Source organism: Triticum dicoccoides, chromosome 6B (assembly GCF_002162155.2).
Source record: "Triticum dicoccoides isolate Atlit2015 ecotype Zavitan chromosome 6B, WEW_v2.0, whole genome shotgun sequence".
Classification (NCBI taxonomy): domain Eukaryota; kingdom Viridiplantae; phylum Streptophyta; class Magnoliopsida; order Poales; family Poaceae; genus Triticum; species Triticum dicoccoides.
Window position 1 is genome coordinate 599,984,937 of NC_041391.1, and position 15,194 is coordinate 600,000,130.

The following is a 15,194-nucleotide window of genomic DNA, read 5'->3' on the forward strand; positions in this document are numbered from 1 at the left end:
TGCCGCCGTTGCCGCCTCCCCAAGCTCGCCGTCTGCTCCAACCGACTCCCCGTGAGCTCCTCTTCCTCCTCCCCCTTCCCGTTCTCGCTCTCGAGCACCACAGCAACTGCACCGAGTTCGGTCGAAACCCGCCGCCGCCTGTGACCGCCGCCGACATGCCTCCGACCACCTAGTGGCCCGGTTGTCGTGCTCAGCTTTCTCCCCGCGCTGCGTAGAGCACGTAGGTGCCTCGCACGAGCCTCCCCGGCCACCGTAGCGTCAACCCCGAGCTCGCCCGAGCTCCGGCGACCGCCACGGTCGACGCCGGTGACGACTCCGGCCATCTTAGGCCCAGCCGCTGCCACTACTCGACGCGGACGAGCGCCCGCATCACGTAGACGCCCTCCGCCAGCCATTTGGTCGCCGGAGGAGGAAACCCGCACCCCTCCGCCGTCTCTGGCTCCGCCGGCGACGAGCCGCGGGTCAACTCCGGCGAGTTGACCTGGGTTTGACCATGGTTTGACCTTCCCCGTGTGTCACTGACGTGTGGGCCACCCCTGACATTTTAGTTAGTATTAGTTTAACACTAATTAACCTAGGTTAGTTAGCTGATTAGTCGCTGACTAGTGGGCCCCGGCCCCACAAACAGTTTAGTTAGAATTAACTTAAGGCTAATTAACTTGGTTAATTAGTTGTGCCACTGACCAGTGGACCCCACTGGTCAGGTTTGACCTGAACCTGCCCTGTTGACTCTGCTGAGGTCAGCATGACGCCATGCTGACGCAATATTCCTTTTCTGGAATTTAGTTTATTTTATAAATAATTAGGAAATTACAGAAAATAGCTAAAACTTCAATAAATCATAGAAATTCAACCGTAATTCAGAATGAAATAATTTATATACGAAAAATGATCAGAAAAATCCAATCTATCCATCTGTACTGGTTTCATGCATGTTATAACAACTTATAGATGCTGTTTAGCACAAATCATATTAATGGCATTTAAATATCCACATATGGAGTTTGAGTTTGAATCTTGGATTCAAACCAACTTCATTTAATCTGGTTTTAGTTGCATTAGCACAAACCACAGCATATTGCCATGTCACATTCATGCATCATATTGTGCATTGCATTGATTGTGTTTTTCCTCAGTTGCCGGTGATTGCCCCCTCTCGATAGACGTGATACCGACGATGTGATCGATGACACCGATGAAGAGCTATATTATCTTCAGAAGTGCCAGGCAAGCAAACCCCCTTGTTCATTCCGATATAATCCTACTCTCTCGCTCCTGCTCTTTGTTATTGCATTAGGACAACAACGATTCATCTGCTACTTTGTGCTGCGGTAGTTGAACCCATTCCTCTGCATGACCTGTCATTGCCACAGTAAATAGTTGAAACCCACTAGCATGTGTAGGAGTTGATTGAAGCCACTGATGTGTTCCTACCATGCTATGCCTGCTATTGCTTAGAGTTGTGTCAGGTCTGATTCATTGGGAATGAATTGGAGTGTTACGATATGTTCTGGTGCTAAGAGTTAAGTGTGTGAACACGATTTGGTAAAGGTAGCGGTGAGAGGCCATGTAGGAGTACATGGTGGGTTGTCTCACTGGAACCGTCCTTAAGCACTGAGTTCTATGTATGTTGTCCAATGACTCGATACTACCACACATTGGGCTCCGGGCGCTCCAAGCCCTCTCGACTTATTAACCGACTTGATCTCTGTCCAGGAGTCGCAACTAGTTTCTGGTGTTTGTAGGTAGTGCTATTTTTCTACCGAGTGGCACCCGGCAGGGTGGGCTTGGGACAGACTAGGCACACGTGGCCTGGTGTACCGAGTGGCACCCGGATGGTGGGCTCGGGAACCCTGCACACATCGTTTGGGGCCGTGAGCGAAACCCCGGCCGGATCTCCTTGCGGATGGAACCCGAATAGGCGATAAACCTGGACTAGAGTCTTGTGTGGTTAGTCAGGTCGTGGCCGACACCCTCGCCAGGCTTCCGCTTGAAGGTTGCCGAGATACATGACGTGTACATGGCGGTAAGTGGCGAGAGCGTGTGTGAAGAAGTACACCCCTACAGGGTTATCATGATCTATTCGATTAGCCGGGTCCGCGGTTATGGACTTCTTGGATGCTTACATGGTACATAGACAACTTGAAGTGGATACTCTAAAATGCTCAAGACAAGTGTGAGTGCTATGGATGGCCTTCTCGTAGGGAGACGGGGATGAATCCATAGTAGTGTATTGTGTGGTGATTAGTGGACTCATGTGCGCCATATCACCTCAAGAGTTTCTGGTAGTCGTAGAACATGATAGCCACTGAGTCAAAGCTGGCTTGCTGCAACTAAACCCCACACTACCTTCTTGATACACATGCATGTATGATAGGATCTGATGTAAGTCTTGCTGAGTACCTTTGTACTCATGTTGCTTTATTTATGTTTTTGCAGCGGAGACCTCGGTCTTAATAGTGTTCTCGTGGACTTCGACAAGTAGCTTGTACCTCAGCTACGATCTTGATCGGACGTTGTAGATAGTCAGGCTTTCAGCCTTTTTCATTTATAGATGTCTGTACTCAGACATGTAATGCTTCCATTTGTTGCTTGATTGCTCCGAATGTTGGGTCATGTGACCCCTGTTTGTAATAAATGCTATGATGGCTCTTCTGAGCCTTTATCTATATGAGTTGTTGAGTTATGCTGTGATGCCATGTTGTACAGCACATACTTGCATGTTATGCGTACGTGTAATGTGTATTGCTATGTGTGGGATCTGACTATCTAGTTGTTTATCCTTAGTAGCCTCTCGTACCGGGAAATGTCTCCTAGTGCTTCCACTGAGCCCTGGTAGCTTGCTACTGCTCCGCAACACTTAGGCTGGCCGGCATGTGTCCTTCTTCGATCCTGTGTCTGTCCCTTTGGGGAAATGTCACACGATGAATACCGGAGTCCTGTTAGCCCGCTACAGCCCGGTTCACCGGAGTCCTGTTAGCCCAGTGCTACAGCCTGGATTCACTCGCTGATGACCGACACGTTCGATGCTGGGTCATGGATGCCTGTCCCTTTAAGTTTGTGCCACTTTGGGTTTACGACTAGCCATGTCAGCCCGGGCTCCTTATCATATGGATGCTAGCGACACTGTCATATACGTGTGCTAAAAGGCACAAACGGTCCCGGGCAAAGGTAAGGCGACACCCGTGGGGATACCGTGTGTGAGGCCGCAAAGTGATATGAGGTGTTACATGCTAGATCGATGTGGCATTGAGTCGGGGTCCTGACAGGCAGAGGCCATGTGCCGCGGCAAGGTGACACAAGGAGGGGCATGAGACATAATTAGCACAGTTAGGTATGCACTCATCAAGGAACCGAAGGATCAACCAGTAAAAACTGGGAGAAAAAGATGGCGAGGACGCAAATGTGCAGCCGAGATCGGAGAGGAGTGAGAAACGAAGGGGAGGAGGGGAGAAGCTAAGGGAAGGCGGGGAGATTACCTGTTGATGTGTGCGGCTCCATAAGGTCGCTCGCCTCCGCCCCTCGCGTGCACTGCCATGGCCCTCTCCAGATCAAGCGAAGAAACTCGAGCGACCGCCATCCCAATCCATGAGGCCCCAAGCCTCTCCCGCTTGTATGCGTCTACCGGTCCCTTGCCCTGCATCGGGGTCGCTGTCGGTCTGGTCGACGCACCGTTGCTGCCCTTCCAGCTGCCGCCACACCCGCCAGACCCCTGTCGGCCGCCAACACCCGGCCCCTGCTTCCGCCGGCTCTCAGGCTCTACGCGCACCCCCACTGATATTCTCTCACGACCGTCCCGCTCGCCGTGGATGGGAGCGAGGAGAGCGGCGAATGGGAACTGGATGGGTAGGCAGGGCTCGAGGACGAAAGGGATTGGTGGTGATGAGGGTAAAGGGAGAGAGACAGGCGGGTAAACGAAGGACCTCACCAGGCGCATGTACCCAAGAGACCGACGAATGGGCTCAAGGCTCTTTGACAAGGAAGAGTCGCAGCTAGGTGGAAGCGACCATGGTGCGAGTAGACGGCTTGAATCCACCCACCCGCCTGAGCGAACCCACCCACACACCTGACAACCCATGATCGATTTGCCCCTGCTTTCACTCGGACAGAAGCACGCACACAACATGTCGCTTCGAGGCTGGCCTGCGCGCAAGACTGGCCCATGCGTCAGTTGCTCTAGCCCGAACATGTAAACTAAAACATCCAACAAATGGTTGAATCATGAATACGCAAAGCATATTGCTTACAAGACCCACCATGCAAACGGTCATCATAATTACTTTTGAAGCTTGTTTTCTGACCATACCAACATAACTGAATATCAAGATGATCAGGGCAAACAAATTATTAACAGAACCCTGTATGCTTGTGCAGCTAATCAGACATCTCACTAAAACAGATCAATGAAGATAATTTGCTCCCAGAATCATATGTTCTAATGCAACGAATGAAACATCTATATCAAACAGCCACTGAAAAAACATTTATAAAGTGTAGCGGATAAGGATTTTTGTTGATGCTCTCAAATTCTCTCTGCCTGATCACAACAACTGCTTTAACCTAGACCAATGATAGTCCTGTATGTCATATAAGGTAAGAAGAGTGAAGTGGATAAGGATTTTTTTTGTTAAACAGAACATAGTTTACACATATTTCGTCAATTGCTTTATCCAGAACATCAACAAGACACTCAAGATGCTATGCATACTGGCAGCCATCTAATCCAACAAAAAAAATCAACAGCAAGCCCCCTTAAGAAGCCAGCTGGCATATGTTTATTTTATAATTTATAAATTGTAAAACATAAGCATTAATATTCCTTTAAGCATGAAAACCTTTTTTTTGTCAAGCCATTCCTTTTCAGTGAACCTTTGTTAGGCAAGCCTTGTGGCATATATACCCCTGAGATTTAGTAAACCCGTGATATATGTGACCCCTATAATTTAGTAAACCAGTGATACCTGTGGCCCTAGAAGATACTGTAACATATTGTAATGGAATATAAGATAACATTGCCAAGAAAGCGTTTAAATACTAAAATCAACATACTTACTTTGAAATGCATAGATATTGTTCACAGCCATATTCTTATACCCACAAAGTAGCATGAACTTCAGTATCATTAGCACTGCCAAATCTACAAACAGGAGAACTAATCTCGTAAGAAACTTTTCTTTACACTGCCTGTGATATCTTGTTGTATGTCATTCCAACTGTGAACCTGTCCTGTTACTGATGCAAAGTAGCTGCCATTTACGTGATTTACGTTCCCATATGCAGTTAACTCATGCCTGTGGATATTACATTTTGTCCGGACCAATTGCTTAACCCTTCTACAAAATGAGGATTTTTGATAATAGTCTCAATTCCGCTTGGTGATTCTCCAAAAGCATCGCAAGAAAAGAACATGATTGCATACTGCACATCTAAGAAAATGAATATATGGATAACTGAGAACAAGTTCGAATGCATATGCATGCTGAAATTTGCAAAAAGTAACAGACGAAGACTTAAAATCGATGGTCTGCACCAAAGACATTATAGTGTAAAGACTAACAAAAATCCTCAATGGCTCACACATAAAATGCAGTAATTTTTCTATGAATTTTGTTCCTAAAACTACTTGATGGCGAACACTACAGGCCAGCAAGAAAATTGATGAATTGCTTGGTATACAACATCTAGTCAAGTGTCTAGAATATTCTATCAATGAATAGACCAAACAAAAGGTTTACCTGATTGTAGAATTTCATTGACAAATTCCAAAACTATAATTTGAGACAAGATCATTGGCCAAGTCAAAGCGCTTAACCAGAATTTCATTAACAAATTCCAAAAACACAAAAAGTCAGCATAGTGTCGTTGCAACAAAATCCTGCCAGATAGAAATAAAGGGGGAACCACCATAAGAACAAATTAGCTCATGAACACATCATAAAAACATGACAGGGCAAATACTGCCCAAACAAAGTATAGAGAAAAAAGAAGCAGCAAAGAGAGAGGAGCACCTCGACCAAATTCTGGAGGAAGACGTCTTCCATTCCTAGAGCTTCTGGAGCCGACGCCCTCATCCGTGAGATGAGACGAAGAGGAGAGACGAGCTGCTCCTGCTGCTGCCGCCATATCTCTCTGCCCAACACCCCTGCCTAGAGCGCCGCCTTCCTCTCCTCCCCCAAGCACTCTCCTACCAACGATGGGTCGAGGCCGACGGGCACCGACGGAGCACGGGGTGAGGCTGCTGCTCCCCTCCTGCCGAGGTTGGATCGAGGCCGACGGGCGTCGGCAGAGCACAGGCCAGCCGAGGCCGAGGCGATGGCGGCGGTAGGAGAGGAGGCGGACGAGGCCAAGGCGGCGGCGGCGGCGGGTGCGCGGGCTAGCTCTGGCTGCCTCTTCACTTTTCTCTCGCTGCCGCTTCCCCTTTTCTTTTCTATCGTGCCCGCTCGCCTAGGACGCCCGCTCGCTCGCTAGCCACACACTCACGAGACCGATAGATGGGCCCACCGCGGCTGAAGCGGAGGCGTCACCGCTGGGTGCAAACGAGGACGGTAAATAAATGCCCTGCCAACCCACGACACTGGCAACCCACGATCGATCGCCAATGCTTTCACCCCTACAAAGGCACGCACACGCCTTGTCGCTGCTAGGCTAGCCCATGCGCAAGGATGGCTCATGCGTCAGTCGCTCTAGCCCGATTACGCAACGTACACAAAAACGAGCGCCCAGATGTTTACCACGGCGATGAAAAGTATGATGCCAATGGACAGCAGTGCAAATCGAGCGTACAGGATGAATTTCAGACGGAGATGACGCTAGAATGGCGGGTACTCTAGCAGCGTTTATATGTTCAATTCATATTGGAAAACAAAGATTTAATAGGAGTCTCATCAATCACTTTTAGATCTTCATCATTATTATCATGAAAACTAGAAGAACACGCTTTCACAAAGCAATCTTTTTTAGCACACATCCTAGCGATGCTTTCTTTGCACTCATCAATGGAAATTCTCATGGATTTGAGAGACTCATTGATATCATGCTTAGGTGGAATAGATCCAAATTTCAAATAATCAATATCAAGAGAAATTCTATCCACATTTCTAGCCAACTCATCAATCTTAAGCAATTTTTCTTCAATCAAAGCATTGAAATTCTTTTGCGAACTCAAGAATTCTTTAACACAATTCTCAAAATCAGAGGGCATCTTATTAAAATTTCCATAAGAGTTGTTGTAGAAATTACCATAATTATTAAAGAAATTACTAGGAAACGGCCCAGGATTAAAATTGCCTCTATACGCGTTGTTACCAAAATTGTTCCAACCGACAAAATTCACATCCATAGATTCATTATTATTCTCAACCAAAGTGGACAAAGGCATATCATTAGGATCAGAATAAACACTTTTATTAGCAAACAATTTCATAAGTTCATCCATCTTTCCACTCAAAACATTAATCTCTTCAATCGCATGAAACTTTTTACTAGTGAATCTTTCGGTGTGCCATTGAAAATAATTAACCATAATATTGTCTAGGATTTAGTAGCTTCTCCTAAAGTGATTTCCATAAAAGTGCCTCCCACGACCGAATCTAAAAGATTTCTAGAAGCAAAATTCAATCCGACATTTTTTTGTATAATCATCCATAAATTCAGATCATGTGTAGGGCAATTACGTATCATTAATTTCATCCTCTCGCAAGCTTGTGCAACATGCTCTTGATCAATTTGCTTAAAATTCATAATATCGTTCCTAAGGGAGATGATCTTAGCGGGAGGAAAATACTTAGAGATAAAAACATCTTTGCACTTATTCCATGAATCAATACTATTTTTAGGCAAACAAGAGAACCAAGTTTTAGCACGATCTCTAAGCGAAAACGGAAATAACTTCAATTTAACAATATTATTATCGACATCTTTCTTCTTTTGCATATAACACAAATCAACGAAGTTGTTTAGATGGGTTGCATCATCTTCACTAGGAAGGCCAGGAAATTGATCTTCCATAACAAGATTCAACAAAGCGGTATTAATTTCACAAGATTCAGCATCGGTAGTAGGAGCAATCGGAGTGCTAATAAAATCATTGTTGTTGGTAGTGGAGAAGTCACACAATTTAGTATTATCTTGGGCCATCGTGATAAGCAATCAATCCAACACACAAGCACACAAGAAGCAAGCAAAAAGAGACAAATGGAAGAGGGGCGAAGAAAAGGCAAAGGTTTTCAAAAATCGTTTTAGAAGTGGGGGAGAGGAAAACGAGAGGCGAATGGCAAATAATGTAATGCGAGGGAGAAGAGTTTATGATGGGTACTTGGTATGTCTTGACTTGGTGTAGATCTCCCCGACAACGGAGCCAGAAATCCTTCTTGCTACCTCTTAAGCATGCGTTGGTTTTCCCTTGAAGAGGAAAGGGTGATGCAGCAAAGTAGCGTAAGTATTTTCCTCAGTTTTGAGAACCAAGGCATCAATCCGGTAGGAGACGACACACAAGTCACCTAGTACCTGCACAAACAATCAAGAACCTTGCAACCAACGCGATAAAGGGGTTGTCAATCCCTTCACAAGCAATCACAAAAGTGAGATCTGATAGAGATAGTAAAGTAAATATTTTTGGTATTTTTGTTGTATAGATTGGAAAGTAAATATTGCAAAATAGTAAACGAGATGTGATATAAATAAAAGATATGTAAAATATAATAAGAAAGAGACCCAGGGGCCATAGGTTTCACTAGTGGCTTCTCTCGAGATAGCATGTATTACGGTGGGTGAACAAATTACTGCCGAGCAATTGATAGAAAAACACATAATTATGAAGACATCTAAGGCAATGATCATGAACATAGGCATCGCGTCCGTGTCAAATAGACCGAAACGATTCTGCATCTACTACTATTACTCTACACATCGACCGCTATCCGGCATGCATCTAGAGTATTAAGTTCATAAGAATGGAGTAACGCATTAAGCAAGATGACATGATGTAGAGGGATAAACTCAAGCAATATGATATAAACCCCATCTTTTTATCCTTGATGGCAACAATACAATATGTGCCTTGCTGCCCCTACTGTCACTAGGAAAGGACACCACAAGATTGAACACAAAGCTAAGCACTTCTCCCATTGCAAGAAAGATCAATCTAGTAGGCCAAACTAAACTGATAATTCGAAGAGACTTGCAAAGATATCAAATCATGCATATAAGAATTCAGAGTATAACCAAATAATATTCATAGATAATCAAGTTTATAAATCCACAATTCATTGGATCTCGGCAAACACACCGCAAAAGAATATTACATCGAATAGATCTCCAAGAACATCGAGGAGAACATGGTATTGAGAATCAAAGAGAGCGAAGAAGCCATCTGGCTAATAACTATGGACCCGAAGGTCTGTGGTAAACTACTCACGCTTAATCGGAGAGGCAATGGTGTTGATGTACAAGCCCTCCGTGATTGATTCCCCCTCCGGCAGATCACGGAAAAGGCCCCAAGATGGGATCTCATGGGTACAGAAGGTTGCAGCGGTGGAAAAGTGGTTTCGTGGCTCCCCCTGATGTTTCTAGGGTATAAGAGTATATATAGGCGAAAGAGGTACGTCGGTGGAGCTACGAGGGGCCCACAAGGGTGGGGGCACGCCCTCCTGCCTCGTGGCCTCCTTGTAGAGTCCCAGACTTCAACTCCAAGTCTTCTGGATTGCTTTTGGTCCAAGGAAGATCCTCGCGAAGGTTTCATTCTGTTTGGACTCCGTTTGGTATTCCTTTTCTGTAAAATACTAAAATAGGCAAAAAAACAGAAATTGGCACTGGGCCTCCGGTTAATAGGTTAGTCCCAAAATAATATAAAAGAGCATATTAAAGCCCATTAAACATCCAAAACAGATAATATAATAGCATGGAACAATAAAAAATTATAGATACGTTGGAGACGTATCACCGTGCACATTGGTGGTGGCAATGATGAGGTGGTCGTGAAACACCTCCCTTTGATGCTTGAGGGTTCTGCCAGAGCTTGGTTGAATAAGTTGGCCCCTGGGAGCATTTTCAATTGGGAAGAGTTAGCCCGAGTGTTTACCAAAACATTCGAGGGCACCTCCAAGCGACCTGCTAGCTTGGCAGAATTGCAGCATTGTGTTCAGAAACAGAATGAGACTTTGAGAGATTATATCCAGAGATGGACTACCCTTCATCATACATTGGAGAATGTATCAGAGCACCAAGCAGTTTGCGCCTTTAAAGAAGGCGTCCGGTACAGAGAGCTCAACTTGAAGTTCGGTCGGACCGGGGACATGTCTCTGACTCGGATGATGGAGATAGCCACTCGGTATGCTAATGGCGAAGAAGAAGACCGACTCCGGAGTGGCAAGAACAAATCAGTCGCCCAGGACACCAGAGGAGGAAATTCCAGTCGGAAGCAGAAACGCAAAGCTGAGGCTGCAGGTCCTGCTGAGGCAACAATTTTGAATCAAGGAAAGTTCAAGGGGAAGCCTAAAGGGCCTTGGACCCCCCAAAAGTGAAAGATCAAGCAGGAAATGATGCGCTTGATTTATCGTGTCATATACACACCAAAAAAGATGAAGAGGGGAACTTGATTCTTCCCAAACATACCACTCAATAGTGCCGACTCCTAATTCAGAGTTTTCGAGAGGGTCAGACCAGTGAGAAGGGAAAAGAGTCTGATAAGGAGGAGGATAAAGAGGAAGATGGCGGTTACCCCAATGTCAATGCCACTTTTGTGATTTTTGCTGACCTCGAGAGCAAAAGTCGACTTAAAGTTTTCAATAGAGAAGTAAACATGGTTGCTCCGGCAATGACGACATATTTGAAGTGGTCAAAAACTCCCATTACGTTTGACCAGTCTGACCACCCAGCACACATTGCTACCCCTGGGCGGCAAGCGTTGGTGGTCGAACTAGTCATTGGGGGCACTCAACTAACCAAGGTTTTAATGGACGGTGGCAGTGGATTGAATATATTGTCTGCTGAGGCCCTCTGAGGGATGGGCATTCCAATGTCCAAGCTTAGTGAGAGCAACATGAGATTCCATGGTGTCATCCCAGGAAAGAAAGCCGACTCACTCGTTCAGATCACTCTTGATGTGGTTTTTGGTGATTCAAAGAATTACCGCAAGGAAAAGTTGACCTTTGAGGTGGTGGATTTTGATAGTGCCTATCATGCTATTCTAGGCAGGCCTGCCTATGCTCGCTTCATGGCTCTACCATGTTGCGTGTACCTCAAGTTGAAGATGCTTGGTCCCAGAGGCGTGATCATTGGAAATCGGCAAAGAGCAGAAGATTGCCTCCAGAGGGGCTCAAAGATCGCCGATGAACAGATGGCAGAAGTAGAAATGCAAGAATACGAGAAGAATGTAGATCCGAGTGATTTGTTGCGTGCCAAGAGGCCTGCTTCAGAGTCTGCATTTCAGTCGTCTAGTGAAACAAAACCAGTTCACATTCACCCGACCGATCCCAATGCTGCCCCGACTCATATCTCAACAACACTCGATGGCAAATAGGAAGAAGCGCTCATCCAGTTCCTCTGTGAGAACTAGGACATCTTCGCATGGAAACCATTAGACATGGCGAGTGTACCCAGGGGACTGGCTGAGCACCATTTGCGAGTCGACCCGAAAGCAAAACCCATTAAAGAGCATCTCCGTCGGTCCGTCGCGGAGAAGAGGAAGGCAATTGGCGAGGAGGTGGCTTGGCTTATGGTAGCTGAGTTCATCCGCGAGATATACCACTCCAAGTGGCTCGCCAATGTTGTTATGGTCCCCAAGAAGATAAGTCACTTTGAATGTGTATTGATTTCAAGCATATCAATCGAGCTTGCCCGAAAGATCATTTTCCTCTGCCCCGCATCGACCAGATAGTCAAGTCAACTGTAGGGTGTGAGCGTCTGTCCTTTTTGGATGCTTATTCCGGGTACCATCAGATCCGACTGTATGGACCCGACGAAATAAAAAAAATCTTTCATGACCCCATTCATGTGCTTTTGCTATGTCACCATGCCCTTTGGCCTCGAGAATGCCGGTGCCACGTTCATGTGCATGATTCAGAAGTGTTTGCTCACTCAGATTAGTCGGAACATGGAAGCATACATGGATGACATCATGGTCAAGTCACGCAAAGGTTCCGACCTACTTACCGACCTTGCTGAAACCTTTGCCAACTTAAGAAGATATGATATCAAGCTCAATCCATCAAAGTGCACATTTGGAGTCCTAGCTAGAAAGTTACTCGGTATCCTCATTTCCGAACAATGAATCAACGCAAACCCAGAGAAGGTTGGCACAATCCTCTGAATGAAATGCCATGTGCATGTGCACGATGTTCAGAAGCTTACTGGTTGTTTGGCTGCATTGAGTCAATTCATCTCAGGCCTCGGTGAAAAGGCATTACCTCTTTACCGACTGATGAAGAAATCTAACAAGTTTCAGTGGAATGATGAAGCTGAAGCAGCGTTTGAAGAGCTCAAAGCCCTGCTTTCTACCCAGTCGGTGCTTGCCGCTCCAATCAGCAAAGAGCCTTTACTGCTTTACATCGCAGCCACCGGACAAGTTGTCAGCACAGTGCTCACGGTCGAGCGGGAAGAAGAAGGCAAGCCTACAAAGTTCAATGCCATGTGTATTATATTTCTGAAGTCTCGACTCCGTCCAAGCAGAGATATCCTCATTATCGGAAGCTTGTTTATGGAATTTACTTAACCACGAAAAAAGTTGCATGCTACTTCTCAGACCACTCGATTTTAGTCGTCAGCGACGCTCCATTATCAGAAATTCTGAACGATAGGGATGCAACTGGTCGAGTGGCAAAGTGGGCGATTGAACTCCTTCCGTTGGATATCAAGTTTGAGGCAAAGAAAGCCATCAACTCCCAAGCAATAGCGGATTTTCTTGCAGAGTGGATTGAACAGTAGCAACCGACTCAGATTCACTCGGAGCATTGGACTATGTTCTTTGATGGGTCCAAGATGTTAAATGGCTCTGGTGCAGGAGTGGTTTTAGTATCCCCAAGAGGTGAAAAGCTCAGCTATGTCCTCCAAATTCACTTTGATTCTTCAAACAGTGAAGCTGAGTATGAGGCACTGTTGTATGGGTTACACATGGCCATTTCACTCGGCGTCCGACGCTTGATGGTCTACGGTGACTCAGACTTAGTGGTCAATCAAGTAATGAAGGAATGGGACATCAGGAGTCCAGCAATGACTGGTTATTGCAATGCAGTAAGAAAGCTAGAGAAGAAGTTTGAGGGGTTAGAGCTCCACCACATACCCTGAATCAAGAATCAAGCTGCTGATGATCTGGCGAAGATAGGTTCCACTCGGAAGCCTATCCCCAGTAATGTGTTCTTGGAGCATCTCCACACCCCGTCAGTACAAGAAGATCCCTTCAAGGAAGAGCCCCCGTAACTGATAAGTTCAACCAATCCGGCTGAGACTGAAGTCCCGGCTGTAGTCGACTTGGTCATGGAAGTTATAGTGATCATGCCTAACTCGACGGTGCCATATATTGCATACCTGCTCAGGCAGGAACTCCCAGAAGATGAAGATGAGGCTCGCCAGATCGTCCGCCGATCCATAGCTTTCACCGTGATAAGAGGGCAGCTTTACAGGGAAAGTGTCACAGGAGTGGCTCAGCATTGCATCTCCCCAGAAGAAGGTCGAATGATTTTAAACGAGATCCAGTCGGGGACCTATGGTCACCATGCGTCCTCTCGGACCATCGTGGACAAAGCATACCAAGCGGGATTCTATTGGCCGCGTGCAAATGAGATGGCAAAAGATATAGTCGACAAGTGCGCAGGTTGCCAATTCTACTCCAACATGTCTCACAAGCCCGCATTTGCCTTGAAGACTATTCCACTGGTCTGGCCATTCACAGTCTGGGGGTTAGATATGGTTGGACCCTTCAAGATCGGCAAAAGTGGTTTCACTCATTTGCTCGTAGCAGTCGACAAATTCACCAAATGGATCGAAGTCAGGCCTACCAAGAACCTTGATTCTAACACTACCATCAGTTTCATCAAGGAGTTGATATTCAGATATGGAGTCGCTCACAACATTATCACAGATAAGGGATCCAACTTTTATTCTGATGAGCGAATGGTTTGATCCTTCAAGGGCTGAAACCCCGACTGATGCGCGACCTCAAGCACGCTGCTAGAGCCTGGGTGACTGAGTTGCCGTCTGTCTTATGGGGATTGAGAACAACTCCGAACCGGCCGACTGACCGAACCCCTTTCTTCATGGTGTATGGTGCTGAAGCTGTGCTTTCGAGTGACTTGCTGCACAACGCTCCCCGAGTGGAACTCTTCTCAGAAGCTGAAGTAGAACAGGCACGCCAAGATGCGGTTGATCTCCTGGAGGAGGAACGTGAGATGGCTCTGATCTGGTCGACCATCTACCAACAAGACCTGTGTCGATTCCATGCCCGTTATGTCGGAGGTCGAGCATTCCAGGAAGGAGACCTTGTGCTTCGAGTGCATCAGAAACGACCTCACAAGCTCGCTTCGGACTGGGAAGGTCCCTTCATCATCACCAAGGTGCTTCACAATGGGGCATATCACCTCTACAACGTAGCCAAGAAAGAAGACGAGCCACACTCGTGGAATGCGGAGCTGCTCCACCGTTTCTATACCTAAACCACTCGGATTGACGAGTTGTAATAAGAATCCTTCAGTTTGCTTATCAAATACAAGAGTTTTGTAGTATCTTAATGATTATTTTCCAGTAAACACATGTGTTCAAATCCCCCAGTGGGTGGCTTAGCCGCGAACCTGATTCGTCTAAGTTTCAAAACCACTCCGAGTGAAGAGCAACCCTCTCACTCGGAGGCTTAGCCGCGAACCTGATTCGCCTAAGTTAAAAAACCATTCCGAGTGGAGAGCAATCCTCCTACTCGGGGGCTTAGCTGTGACCCCATACTCGCCTAAGTTAAAAAACCATTCTGAGTGGAGAGCAATCCTCCCAGTCGGGGGCTTAGCTGCGACCCTGTACTCGCCTAAGTTAAAAAACCATTCTGAGTGGAGAGCAATCCTCCCACTCGGGGGCTTAGCTGCAACCCCGTACTCGCCTAAGTTAAAAAACCATTGCGAGTGGAGATCAATCCTCCCACTCGGGGGCTTAGCCGTGACCCCGTACTAGCCTAACTTAAAAAACCATTCCGAGTGGAGATCAATCCTCCCACTCGG